Source organism: Staurois parvus, unplaced genomic scaffold (genome assembly GCF_062004578.1).
Source record: "Staurois parvus isolate SC_StPar_1 unplaced genomic scaffold, SC_StPar_1.0 ptg000636l, whole genome shotgun sequence".
NCBI classification, from domain to species: Eukaryota; Metazoa; Chordata; class Amphibia; order Anura; family Ranidae; genus Staurois; species Staurois parvus.
The window spans coordinates 7,149,055-7,163,890 of NW_028318432.1; the positions used below are offsets into that span (position 1 = coordinate 7,149,055).

The 14,836-nt window shown below is 43.5% G+C and overlaps 1 long non-coding RNA gene across 1 annotated transcript in view; it reads right to left on the minus strand.

Annotated features, from left to right (window-relative positions):
- The window catches only part of LOC149449126 (uncharacterized), a 124,808-nt gene that overhangs the window by 104,075 nt on the left and 5,897 nt on the right, over positions 1-14,836 (minus strand). The window contains exon 2 of the long non-coding RNA XR_016315456.1: positions 11,013-11,156. This is a non-coding gene — a long non-coding RNA (uncharacterized LOC149449126). The remainder of the gene's footprint in view (positions 1-11,012; positions 11,157-14,836) is intronic.

The window sequence follows — 14,836 nt, forward strand, 5'->3', positions numbered from 1 at the left end:
TTAATTTTAATTTATCATGCATAGTTTTCCACAATCTTAATAATTGGTGACATTTTACAACACACCTTTGTGTACTTGTTCGGCTCCATGCACATGGGACGTTTAATAGCGCTGGTAACGTTAGCTGTGTAAAGTCACGTTAAAAACTTGAGTTTTTCAGCATTTTTTAATGATTTTGCATTAGCGTTTAGTGGTGTTTTTTCACGTTTGCGGCTTTTAGTTTTTTTTTTCTCAAAAAAAGTCCAAAAACGCCGGTTTGCTGCATTTTATAGCGTTAGAGCATTTTTACAGCTAAAAAACTGTAAAAACCGACTAGTTCTGTTTTTTTTTTCCAGCCAAAAAAATGCCCCTGCCAAAAAACACTGATTACAGTCTATGTGTGCATGGACACATAGGATAACATGCTGGGGGGTTTACTGGCTGTAGAAAAAAATACCAAAAGCCAAAAACAGCCGCTGTAAAAATGTCCAGTGTGCATGAGGACTTCAAGTGGTAGTAAAGTCTTTTTTTTCTCTTGTACCTACAGGTAATCCTATAATAATGTTTACCTGTAGGTACAGTAAATATCTCCTAAATGTGCACCGTTTAGGAGATGTTTCCTTTTTTTTTTTTTTTTTTTTGTGAAAATCTATTTATTTGAGTTCACAGATATACAATACAGGCGTACCTCAGTTTATGAACGCCTCGCTTAACGTAATTTTCAGTTTATGAATGAAAATCCATTCAAAATAATGCCTCGGTTCACGATTTTTTTTTTTGCAATACGAACTGATTATTTGGTTTTCAATGCATTTACAAATTTTTTTTTAACCATGTCTCTGTACAGTATTTATGCCTTTAAAGTGCACTTTATAAAGAGTTTTGGACAGATAAAAGACTTTTTTTAAAATTTTTTTCTAGCCTCCGGAATGGATTAATTGGTTTTCAATGCATTCCTATGGGAAACCACGTTTTGGTTTACAAATTTTTGCAATACGAAAAGTCCCGCAGAACGCATTAAATTCGTAAACCGAGGTACGCCTGTAGTAACATACTTGTGCAAAATACAAAAGGTATAGTTCATACAGGAGCCAGTGCCCAGGTGCAATTCCAAAAAATACCAAAAACCATAAAACAATCAAAGAACAAGTCGCAAGGTTCATGCACAAAGTAAAGTCACATGTAAGAGCAATGACCAATCAGAGACCACGTCACTTATATAGGTAATAGTGAACATTCAGGTGTCAGATGGAGTGACAGTTGAGGAGGTCCCAAACCAACATAACCAGACTTTGTTAAATTTTGTTGGGCAGCCCCTGTTACGGAAAGTGTCTTAGTACCAGAGTAGCACCGAGTTAACCAGTTCCATCCAAAATGAAACCGAGGGTGGAGAAGGCTTTTTCCAGTGGCAATAGCTTGCCAGGCATAGAACAGGAGAAGACCTAAAAGTATTCATGTTGTCAACCTGGGGGCCAGTTCTAATCTGGGTGATTAGGCAATAGGGATATGTACCACTGATTTAATTACCTCTCAAACCTGTCACTAGTACACCACTATGGCAGGACACTTCCAGAAGACATGTATGTAGTCTCTCACAGAGTATGGGCATCTCCAGCATGTGGGAGATATTGAGGAATATAATTTGTGGGGTCTGTGTGGAGTATAATAAACTCTATGGATAATTTTAAATTGGATTCATTTATTCCTGACAGATACCAGATGGTTAAATGGAAAGTCCCATACTTCAGACCAATCTTCTTCATTCATCTCTGGAGCATCAGTTTTGTTGAAGGGAGGTCAGGTCAGGTAAAGCTGCAGTCAGTAGATATCTGTAGAGCTCAGAGGTGGGCTTTTCCAAGTCAGGTACTCGCAGGATGGACTCTTACTCAGAATAGGAGAGTTCTAGCTGCAGACCAGGGAACTGAGCGCCGAAGGCATGGGCAATTTGAAGGCATCTAAACCGATAGTGGGAGGGGAGGTGGAATTTTTGTTTAAGATAGGGGAAAGGCAGTAGTTTATGATGTGCAATAATATGCGCCAACATTTTTATTTTGTATTTGGCCCAAAACCAAGGGATCACCGGCACATGCACACAGTTCTCTCAATGCACGGCGTGCCGCATGCGTGAGAGTGACATCATTTCAGCTTGGCCAGTCAGACAGCCGCAACCCCCGATTGAAAACTGGGTGAAGATGGAAGCCCTGGGGAGCTGAGACAGTGTTCTGCTGGAGGGCTTTGTTTCCAGGTAAGTCTTTCATAATTATTTATTATTACAGGTACTTATAAAGCACCATCAGTTTATGCAGTGCTTTACATATATATTGTGCATTCACATCAGTCCCTAACCCTCAAGGGGCGTACAATCTACGGTCCCTAACTTACATTTATACATACACACACTAGGGCCAATTTAGACAGGAGCCTATTAACCTACCTGCATGTCTTTGGAGTGTGGGAGGAAGCCGGGGTACCTGAAGGAAACCCACGCAAGCACAGAGAGAACATGCAAACTCCAGGCAGGTGGTGCCGTGGTTGGCATTTGAACCAATGATGCTAGTACTGGCAGGTGGAAGTGCTAACCATTTAGCCACTGTGCTGCCCCATAATGTGCTAGTATGTGATGTATACTAGATAAATTATGCTCCTAACTTGCAGGGAGAAGATTTTTTATTTTTTTTGCTGGTTGCTACCACTTTAGCTGTAAAGTGTTTGTAGTTATTTTATAATGTTATTTTGCACCTTGTTCGTTTTGCGGACAGCTCTGAAAGTAAATTCTGATTTTATAGGAGAAGAACATTAATGTGAGGATTAGTTAAGTAGAAGATAAGGTGTTACATCGAGGTTTATGTTTATTTAACCGGTCCTCGTAAACATTGCATTATGTTCAATCTCTTCTCATTCCTGGTCACTCTAAAATCCTTGTGTTCAATAATCCTTGTAAACTGGGGAAATAATTTCATTATCACAGGTATTGTTCCCTAGAGATAAGAGGTTCACTGGGAACGTAAATTGCACCCGTTCAAGGACCCGCAGGCAAACCGTGCTGCTCTTTAGCAGACATACGGGAGTGCCTATATTTGGTAATGGCACCCCCACACACTGGAAAACACGGCACTATTTCAGATACATGAAACCACGTGGTGCCACAGCAAGAACAGGCTGTCCTTCAAATGTATCAGTTAGAGGGTTGAGACAAAACATTACTGAGGAAGTCACGTGACCAGTGGAATAACGCATAGGACAGAGCCGGGTGACGTTGCAGCCCAATTGTTGCTGGCCAAGAAGTTCAGTATCTACTGTCGGATAGCTACTGCCTTGATTGTAAACAAGCAAATGTACACTCTATATATGAGTACAATTTTAAATGTGAATTGATTTTTAATTAATAAATACCTTGTAGTAATGCTATAACACTATGGACGGTTGTCTTTTTTGCATATATTTTTTAATTGGTTTTTGCTGAGCAAAGCCACTTGAGGACGCTGTGACCTGGTACAGTGACCTGCTGGGACAGCATAAAGCGATTTTAGACCTGTATGCAAATACAGATCTAAGAACAAGTTGCATGGCCAATTTAAACTCTGGTGTAACATATCACTGTATGCAGTTGGCAGTAAATTGTCTAATGTGCACTGAGAGATCAAGCACTGTGCTGGGATACGTGGATTAATAGTGATTATAACACAAGAGTACCTGTGGACTGTTATTGGACTATCTATGCCCACTCCCACTTCTGGTCCGATTGCCTAGGCGATCAGAAGCGGAAGGTGTCCTCCCTCCATCCCTATAGTCTTTTGGGATACGTGACAGATCCCAGAAGACTACAAGACCATTCATGAAGTGCAGCGCTACTCGCGCATGCGCAGTGGGTACCCGGCTGTGAAGCCGCAAGCTATCACAGCCAGGTGCCCACACATGCCGGCCTCCTGGAATACAGGACAGGCGGTGAAATGGGCTGCGGGGGACACACCACGGGACCAAGGGACAGGTAAGTGGCAGTTTTTGTAGCTGCTGACCTTTATTTTTTGGCAGGGTGAGTGGAACTCCGCTTTAAGCTGCAATGTATTACATTTTTGGGTTTGGTTTAACCACTTCCCGACCGGCCGTTGTATATAAACGGCCGGACGGTGGCACTGCAGGGTCGGGTGGCCGTCAATAAACGGCCTCCCCGCACCCTGCTTGTGCGCGCTCCCTGGGAGCGGGCAGCACCGCGATCCGGTGCCCGCTGTGTCCTCCGGACACAGTGAAACACCGATCGTCGGACGGGACCTATGTACGAGGTCCCGATCATGTGATCACTGATTGGCCAATCAGTGATCACATGCAAAGTAGTAAGCAAGATGTCACTTGTGACATCATTGCTTACTATGTGTGAAATCTGAATGATCACAGAGGTCACATGGTACAAGGCTATTCACAAAAGCCTTGTACCATGTGACAAGCTGTGACCAATCACAGCTCACTCAGTTCTTCTCAATGAGTGCAAGAATGCACACAGAGAGAAAGAGAAATGATTGCTTTTACATCTTATATGGGTGTAAAAGCAATCAGTGTAAAAAAAAAAAAAAAAAATCTTCATCACCCCTCACAAGTAGTACAGTGTCACCATGGTGACACTGTACTGCTAGGGTGACAGTATGTAAAAAAAAAATAAAAAATAAAAAATAATAATATAAAAAAATAAAATAAAAATGTAAAAAAAAATGTTTAAAAATTATAATTTTTGCTTATAAACTAATTTGGATTTTTTTTTTTTTTACTAAAAAGATAACGGAATAAATTTTGGCTAAGATTTATGACGAAATATTATTTATTTGCAAAATTTTATAAAAAAAACACTTTTTTTCAAAAATTTTTTTGGACATTTCATTTACATAGCAAAAAAAATACAAATCCCAGTGGTGAATAAATACCACCAAAATAAAGCTTTATCTATCTCAAAAAAATGGTAAAAAATTAATTTGGGTACAGTGTTGCATGACCGCGCAATTGTCATTCAAAGTGTGATAGCGCTAAAAGCTGAAAATTGCCCTGGTCAGGAAGGGGGTAAAAGTGTCCGGTCTGGAAGTGGTTAATATCGTTTTAAGTGTTGCATCATGCATGGAAAAGTCCAAAAGAAAAGCTGTCTGTATTGCCCACAGTGGCCAATCAGCTTGCAGATGTCATTTTGGTGCAACAGGGTATGAAATGGAAAACAACCAGGTCTTAGGGCTCGTTCACACTTGGCTGTTTTGCCAACGCTTGCCAAACGCCCCTATAGCGTTTGGCAAGCGTTGGTCCGGCGTTTGCTGAGCGTTTTTAACGCTCGGCAAACGCTCCACAAACGCCGCATGCGCGGTTTAGCGGAGGTTGCTAGGCGTTTGCCGAGCGTTAATAACGCCCCACAAACGCCTATAATGCAGTTTGAGTGGTGTTACCGCTCCGCAAACGCCCCGCAACCGCGTCGCAACCGCACCGCAAACGCCGGCCGGGCGTTTGCGGAGCGGCACCATAGACGAGAATAGGAGGCTTCAAAGCCTCCTGACTCGTCCAGAGGCGTCCGTTTTGCCGCGACGCAACGCGACGCAAACGCTCCCGTTAGAACAGCACCATGTGCTGTAATGTGCAGAGTTGGCAGAGGCGTTTGGGAAGCGGTAAAAACGCTTCCCAAACGCCTCTCTGCCGCCTGCACACAAGGCTAGTGTGAACGTAGCCTTAAAGTCTAACTAAAATCTAATACTAATTTTTTAGTCGTGTACCACCATATGTTATGATTACCACCCAAACAGTTCTTTCTTCTTCTCACTTCTTGGCTGGGTGACACAGAAGGATCTGTAGGGGAATCTCCCGGTAGCATTACAAGAACGCCGTATAATGGAGAATTATTTATAAACTTCTGTTTTTTGTGAAGCTGGCTCCAAAGCGTAGTATCATAATTAATTCTAGATCTGATGTTGAATGCAATTCTGTCCTTTATTATCATTGCATTTCAGGCTCTTGACTTGTAATTAGCGCTACGCAGCACCGTCAAGTTTTTAAAGGAGGGAGGAATACTCTTCTAATTGAATTTCTGTGATGAAAGTAGTAGCGAACTGTGCGCTCTCAAAGGAATAATTACTTTGGCCCGGAGATGTCTGAAGTAGAGTTAACTTTAAAAGCGGGATTACTGGAAAGCTGGTTGTCCATAATACCTCAATGCAGGGCTTACAATGAAAAGTGTAGCAGATTTGTCATAGTCTGATCGCTAGTTAAACATGAAACAAACATGCCCCTTTCTTACCCTAGGTTCACACTTATGCAGGTTGTGTTTGAGCCGTTTCTGCATTGCGTTTTGCATTTTTGCACTTGCATATTTGACGTGTTTTTGAAGCATTTTGCTTTTTTCTAATAATTTTTTTAAATAAATTTGTTGCTAGGCAGATTTTAAAAGCAAACCGCATCAAAAACGTATCAAAAACGCAATACATGCTTTTCTGCATTGAAGTCTATAGAACCAAAAATGCAACGTTTTGCATTAAAAAAAAGTCACTGACTCTTTCTAAAAAAACGCACTAGGTGAAAACGCAGAGATGTGAACCTGTCCCATAGGAAATCATGTTCAATGGACTGTACTGCGTTTCTGCAAAATACTGCAGAAAATGCTTAGGTGTGAACCGAGGGTAACAACATACCTACAGGAAAAAACTGCCTGTCAAAATAATCTTTGTTCAAGAAATTTCACCAACTGAAATTACATTCGAATCTCAGCTGAGAAGTCAAGTTTGGAGAAACCTTTTCCACCTTCTAAGGCCCTCTACTGGGCCTTTAGTGTGACTAGCAATGTGACTGACCAATAGGAAAACTCGGGATCTGGGGAAGCTGGGAGATAGGTCAGTTTATACAGGAAATTTCAGGATTTGTATATAACTTCAGCTGCTTATTTCTGTGGATATGCCAATGTTAGAAAATGAGATAAATTCAAATAATAATGCATTCACATGTGGTTTGAAAGAATCGCTTTTGCTTAGTTAAAGAGGTCCTTACAGGGCATTGCATTCAAATATTGCAGCACATCTGATTTTTCCACAATGCAGGACGCATGACAATGTTCTCCATTCTGAAGAGTAACTCCACTTATGATGATGAAAATCAATCCTCTCTGGATGATATTTGCATTGCGAGGCTTTTAACAAAATTTGTAGCAGATTCCTACCTATTTCTGTTCTGAAATAAAAGCGGTTTGTTCCATTATGTCCTTTCAAAACTGATTCCGAAATGGAAATGTCTGCACTCACTATAATCACCTGGTCCACTTTCAGTGTTCGAAGAAAGTTGCAGTGTCTGTATCCTTTTAGAAGTATTTAAACCTTAAAGTGTTACTAAACCCACAACAGTAAAATCAGTCTGTATATGCAGTAAAGCATTCTTGTTATACTCACTGTGGAACCTAAGGGGTAATCCTCCACACTGTGTAAAAAGGCTGTTTGATCCTGTCTTCTCTGATGCTCCCCTTTTCCAAGCGACGACCTTTTATCTCCTGATAAGACAGACTGAACCGTAGGCATTTTGCACATGCTCAGTTTGGTGTGTATTGCTAGAGAGGTTTGTTTTCTTTGGAGAATGCATGTGATCAGCACAGGGCTAATCAGCACTGTCCAGACAGAGGTCAGGGGTTCTGCATCCTTCTAGAGCAGAAAGAAAACTCCTCCTAAAAGCTTTAGCTAGTGCCTGGCTGGACACTGATAGGAGTCACAAGACTGCTTTAACTGCTGATGAGAAAAGGTATTTAGCAGTTTATATTTACTAAAATAACTGCATTTCCATGTTCTGTGTACTGTGGGAGACCAGATATAGTGAATGCAGGGACCGGGGTTTAGTAATAATATAAGTGGCATCTTACCAATAATGCAATTCTAATTACAGGGGATGCTCAAAGCGGAGCTTCACCCAAAAGCTTTGAGACTTTGTCCCCCGCTCCCCATTAAGGATTGGCACTTATGGGAAATGGGGGGGGGGAGAGCAAGTACCCGAATTTGACAGGTACCCGCTCCCACGTCCAGTGCGATCGCTTGTCCTCCTTCCCCATAGTCCTCTGGGACATGTTACAGTCCATTCACAATGCGCAGCAATCTTGCGCATGACCAGTAGGCACCAGGGGCGGACTGACCATTCGAACACTCGGGCACTTCCGTGGGCCCGGGGTCAGTAGGGGCCCCATAAAATGCCCCTGGTACCTTTTATAGGCTTCTTTGGGTGTGCTTTGAGTGTGGGCAAGGACATGGGGGCCCCACGATCCCCTATTGCCCGGGGGCCCCATGAGTTGTCAGTCCGCCCTTGGTAGGCACCCGACTGTGAAGCTGCAAGCTGTCACAGCCAGGTGCCCACACTGAAGATGCCGGCGCCAGGCAGGTGGTGTAGGTTATTCATTCTGGTCATCAATCGCAGTGTCCTGCAGGCTCCTGAATTGGTGATCATGATACATCTTTATAACATTTTTCTCCTGATGAAGATTATTGCGAAACGCGTTGAGAAACTACTTACCATCTGTACCTATGTATAACATGACTTGTTAGTCCATCAAAGGTTATAGTGACCTAATGTAAAATATGGTCAATGTGCATTATGTTCTAGTGCAGGTTGGAAAAGATGTCTGTGTTCACCCCCCCAATGAAAAGAGTGTTTGTTGAACATATGGTCTTTTAATTGTAATATATTTTGGAAAAAAGTGCCTCCTCTTCAAAACAATTTTGGCTAACACCTTAAAATTCCCATGTGTGTAATCTTTATTTTGTACTTCTATAAATTTGGGATGTGGTGGCAGGTGACCATCCATCAATCCCCTTCCTTTACCATGAGCCCTAAAACATTTTACCATGCAGGCTAGTGCAAAGCCGGCTCTGGCAGGGGGCAGTGGGATGTGTGTTTCAACACACTGTGCTGCTTTTTTTCTGTTTTTTTTTTCCAGTTTTATTGGAAATGTCACATTCACATAACGCAAAGTAGGAATGAGCGTTCCCCCACGTGATTTCGTGTGCAAGATTTTCACGCAATACCGTGTGCTGCGCATAGGGCAGCCCATTCACTTGAATGAACTGCCCTTTGCGCATATGTTATGCAAAAGCAGCTCAGACACCTTTTTGGCCAATGAGCTACGCATTTGTTTTAAATGCACGTTTTGCCTCTATAGCAGCGGCAATTTTGCTGGCAATTCCAAATCGCCAAATGTGAATGCAACCCAATAGGTCAGCGGTAGGCAACCTGCGGCTCTCTAGCTGTTGTGGAACTACATTTCCCATGAGGCATAGCAACATTACAAAACTATCAGTTACAGCTATGACTTGCAGAGGCATGATGGAACTTGTAGTCCTGCAACAACTGAGGAGCTGCAGGTTGCCTACCCCTGGGGAAGACACCTCTTTCCCTCTGCTGTCTGCAGGTACGGCTTACTGTACACAAGGGTAATGCCTGACCATTTGGAAACTCAGGCACTGCCCGAGGGCCCGGGGTCAGTAGGGAGCCCAATGAGATGCCCCTGGTACCTTTTTCATAGGCTTTTTTGAGTTTGGGCAAGGACACAGGGGCCCCATGATCCCCTATTGCCCGGGGGCCCCATGAGTTGTCAGTCAGCCCCTGTACCTGACCTGGATATACCACACTTGCTACAACTTCATCAGTCCACAATTGCCCACATGTGTTTTAATTCATCTTAGTCCAGTGGGAATTTGAAAAATGTTTCAGGGCTGGTTCTCACCATATGCAGATCAGTGCATATTTAATCTGCATGAAAAATGCATACACAGTATTTTCTATGTATTTCAGTAAATAAAAGTTGAAACTGCTGCCTTTTTTCTGCATGGAATGCATCTGGAATGCAACAAAATACATGTAAGGCTCCATGCGCACTAGCATTTTTTTGCTAAGTTAAAAAAATGCTGGATAAAAAACACTGGTAATTGCGGTTTTAGGCATTTTAGTAGCATTTAGGAGCATATTGATAGTACATGTAGAAAAAAGCTAAAAAAAGAAGCTGTTTGGAGCATTTTATTAGCATTTAGCAGCGTTTAGTGTTTTTTTCTGCTGGAAAAACACTCCAAAAAAATCTACTAAAACTATTTTTTTCTGCTCTTACATGATGAAGCTCACAAAACGCTTATAGCCTAAAGTAGTGTATGTGTGTGTGCATGAACACATAGGATAACACTATTCAGCTTCTAGGAGCAGAAAAAAATGCTAATAACAGCTTCTTAAAAAAACGCTAGTGTGCATGGAGCCTCAATGCACAGGAACACATGCAAATGCATGGGCAGCACAGTGGCTAAATGGTTAGCACTTCCGCCTAGCAGTACTAGGGTCGTTGGTTCGAATCCCAGCCGTGGCACCACCTGCCTGGAGTTTGAATGTTATCCCTGTGCCTGCATGGGTTTTCTACAGGTACTACAGTTTCCTTCCACACTCCAAAGACATGCTGGTAGGTTAATTGGCTCCTGTCTAAATTGGCCCTAATATGTGTATGTATGAATGTGAGTTAGGGACCTTAGATTGTACGCCCCTTGAGGGTTAGGGACTGATGTGAATGTACAATATATATGTAAAGTGCTGCATAAATTGACAGCTCTATATAAGTACCTGAAAATAAATAAATAAATGCACCAGAACCTACATTGCCCTGAGATTTTTCACGTGTTAAAAAGAGAGGAAAAACACATTGGAACACATTGAAAATGCATCACAAATGCTAGTAAATGCATCTGAAGCACAGAAATTGTGTTGAGAACAAGCCCTCATAGCAGACAGTGATACTGAGTGGGCATCATTGGGTAAAAATAAGGAGAATAGTACGATTGTTCAGGAGTGAATTTCTTATCTTCTGCATTGACAGCCTATGTCCTTTACCTGGAGAGATTGTTTAAAACGGAAGTCCAACACATCGACAAGGAGGTTACCCAATAATGTGATGCACATTACTACCTGTGTATCTGTGTTTGTAGATAGGAAATGTTGTTTACCTATTGGATGTGCGGGGATTATGTCCGACTTTCACTGTTTACAAGGGAATTAAATTTCATGGAACTTACTTCTCAATATTTAGACTTCTGGACGCTTGAAGGAAATTGGCTGATAGGAATGGCAGTTGAAGTGCAGAGAACTAAATTACTCGTCTTTTGTTGTATCTCCGGAATCCAAGTCAGACAAATTCCCGTGTGCTCAGCTTTACTACACTGCAAAAAAAAAACAAACCTAAAATCATTATTAAAGCAGAAGTCTTAAAGGGAAGCTGTGGCCTTCATAGTGACCCCTATTTATAGAGATGGCACCTCCAGGTCTACATTTGCATCCCTAAATCATCTTCACTGCATCCCAGTAACCCAGGACACAAAAAAGACCACCATTGCCTGCAATTAATGAGATACAGTTGTAGCACCAGACTTGAAGCTGCTAGTATACAGTACAAGTATATAAGTAGACTTACCTGTCTTTGGAAGGGCTCCGGTTCATCATACTTAAAGTGTTACTACACCCCGGACCCTGCATTCACTATATCCGGTCTCCCACAGTACACACAACATGGAAATACAATTGTTTTAGTAAATATAAACTACTAAATACCTTTTCTCATTAGCAGTAAATAGCAGTTTTCTGACTTCTATCAGTGTCCAGCAAAGCACTGGTTAAAGTTTGTAGGAGGACTTTTAATTTTGCTCTAGGAGGATGCAGGACCCACGACCTCTGTCTGGACAGTGCCGATTTACCCTCTGCTGATCACAAGCACTCTCCCAAGAAAAAAAAAAAACTTCTCTAGCAATACACACCAAACTCAGCATTTGCAGAGTGTCTCCACATGATATGTCTTATCAGGAGGTAAGAGGGGCACTGGAAGAAGGGGAGGATCAGAGAAGACAGGATCAAATAGTGTTTTTACACAATGCAGGGGATTAACCCCTTAGGTTCCACAGTGAGCATAACAAGCATGCTTTACTGCATATACAGACTAATTTTACCGTTGTGAGTTTAGTAACACGTTCAACCCACCCACTGTATCTAATCACGGTTCCTTATGGTGGCATATACGGTGCTCTTACTGAACAGGAGAAATGAGGAGATTGGTGTCCTGAAGATCAAGCAGTTAGTGAGAAAGTGAAATGACTTTGTGGTGTGGTCTTGTGGACAGGGCTTTTACGTTTAAGAAATAAATGACCTGCAGGTTCACCATTAGGCACCCTTGTGTATTAGTATGTGGTCAGATAGGCAAGCATGATCCGACTGCTTAAAGATCTCTCTGGCAAAAGATTGTTTCCTCTGTATGAGCTTCTTGTTATAAAGACCGGTCACTGCTGCTCTCTCTCTCTTGTACAGGTGACAGGTCTTGTATCCGCCCCTCTGGTTTTCTGCAGGAAGCCCATGGTGGGTGGAGTTGCTGAGTCCCCTCCCACACCTCTGCTCTCTGCACAGGCTATGTACATCACAGTTGTTCTCAATGTTACATTTACATGGTAATTCTGGGTTTTGGATTTTTTAAATTTATGGCTATTGAGGAATATATTTAAGGGGAGTTCCTCCCTGGAATTCATAAAGAGTGGCACAGACACTCTTTTCAAGTATGTATTCCCTCCATATGATAAATATCGGTGTGTGTGACTGATTCAGGGCTTGTTTACACTAGTGGCGGGAAGGGGGGGGGGCAGTAAAACCCTGTGTTTGAGCCTCATTTTAACACCACCACCCCCTTCCGCAAACACTACCCCTCCCTTTAGCTGCAGAAGCAGCTGACAGGGGTGTACACATGGCGCAGCCGTGGCAGGAATTATACACTCAGTGGTTTTTGGCAGATGTAGAGCCTGCTGAATGCAACTGATTTGAGTGAATGGGGCCACTCTGCAAGCACCCCACAACCACTTCTAATGCATGTGGTTGTGGCATGCTAGTGCAGTGATCAAGGGGTAAAGCAGGAAGTTAGGAGGTGATACAGCTCACCGCATTGAAGAGCTATCCAAAAGCAGATATTGGTGTGAATGGACCCTCACTGTATGTATCTGTGGGAAGCATGTACTTGAATTTGTCACAAAGTTACTCCAGAATTGGCATGAATTACCCTAACATAACATTGGTCTTGTTTTTTTTTCTGTGCAGCGCCCCTATAGTTAGCCAGGGAGAGTTAGCTAGGTTTTTAGTTAGAGACTGGATTGCAGCCTGGGATGAGTCAGCCTGGTAACTTTTGGTCAGGGCTGAGGGCTCTGCTGGTCAGTTCCCTGATACCTCCTCCTACTATAGAAGCTTTTTTTTAGAAGGCAGTGGGTGGGGGTGAGGAGGAGCTGATCTGCATACTCAGGGGACTCTGACCAATTCCCAAGCAGGAGGCTTGGCATGGGGTCAGGGCAGCCCTTAAGAATGGGAAAGCCTGATCAAGCAGTGGTCAGTGTAGGGTGGAAGATGGAGTGAAGGCTGGAGTGTGGAGCTTGAGAGGGGGCCCAAGAGAGGCGCCTACCTTCAAGCAGGAGCTGGAAGGGAGGATCTCTCAGCCTCAACCGTCCCATAGAGAGGACAGCCTGGGAAGCAGGGAAGGAGTTAGTAATCCCATACACCCTGGGCCAGATAAGGGGAGAGGACAATGAGGTGGCAAACTCAGCTAGCTCCTCATATGGAGCTAATCGTCTAAAGTTTCTGGGTCCCCTTGCTCAGGATTTCCCTCAGGCAGCTGGGTGAAGAGGAAAATTCATCTGGGGTCTGAATCTTTGTCTGCGGACTTGTACATAGTTGCTAAGGAGTTGCAGCTTCCTTTGGCATCCTCAGGGCTGGTGCTTCCACTAGGAAGGTAAAGTAGGCAGCTGCGTAGGGCGCACTGCCACCGAAGGGCACCTGGGTGCAGCACAGGCCGCCACTTTCTCTGTATGGGATGCTGCCACGTCATGAATTAATCTCCAGCTGAGGGGAGGGGCAGCAGAGGGGAGGCCTGCTGGGCCTGCTGATCTGTGTCAGTGTTGGTGGTGGTGTGTTGTGTCAGATCTATAACTGTGTGGGATCACTCAGCTCAGCTGCCTGCTGTTACAACACCTTATCTCCCCCCATTGCCTGGGGAATTCCAGACTGGGATCTGTCAGTGTGGATCCATCATCCTCCACTCACTGCAACTGTCACCCTGCCACTGCCAGCCACAGATACAGTCTGTCCGTGACACTGATTTTATCTTTAATATTGGTGCTTTTGGCATCTTGTGGCACTTATTTTTGCAAAATAAAAGGTTTGCAGTTTCATGTTTTGTTAATTTAATTTCTTCTACTGTTTTTAAACTTTTTTATTTTTTTTGAGGAGGGGGGTGCAAGTAGCTGGTCTTGCCTAGGGTGCAAAATAATCTAGCACCAGCCCTGGGCATCCCATACACCCCTCAACCCTATCCAAGTTCAATATCCCTTAACCACTTGCCAATCGCGCTATAGCCGAATGACGGCTTCAGCGCAGTTGTCCAGTTCTGGGAGGGCATCATATGACATCCTCCCAGAATGCGCCCTCCCATGCGCCCCCTATGGGCACAGCTGATTGCTTGATGTGGTAAAAGGCCAATCACAGCGGCCTTTTACTATGTGATCAGCTGTGTCCAATGACACAGCAGATCACCATTAAATGCAGTGGCTGGTTATCGGCTGCACTTTCCTCACGCTGTCACAGCGTGAGGAAAGTACTGCCGATAACCGCCAATTACCAGAGAACAGATCGGCACTGATCATCAGGGCACTAATGATCAGTGCTCAGCAGTGCCACCCACCTGTGCCCAGCAGTGTCACCCACAAGTGCCGAGCAGTGCCACCCACCTGTGCCCATCAGTGCCACACACCTTTGCCTAGTAGTGCCACCCACCAGTGCCCATCAGTGCCACCCACCAGTGCCCAGCAGTGCCCCCCATCAG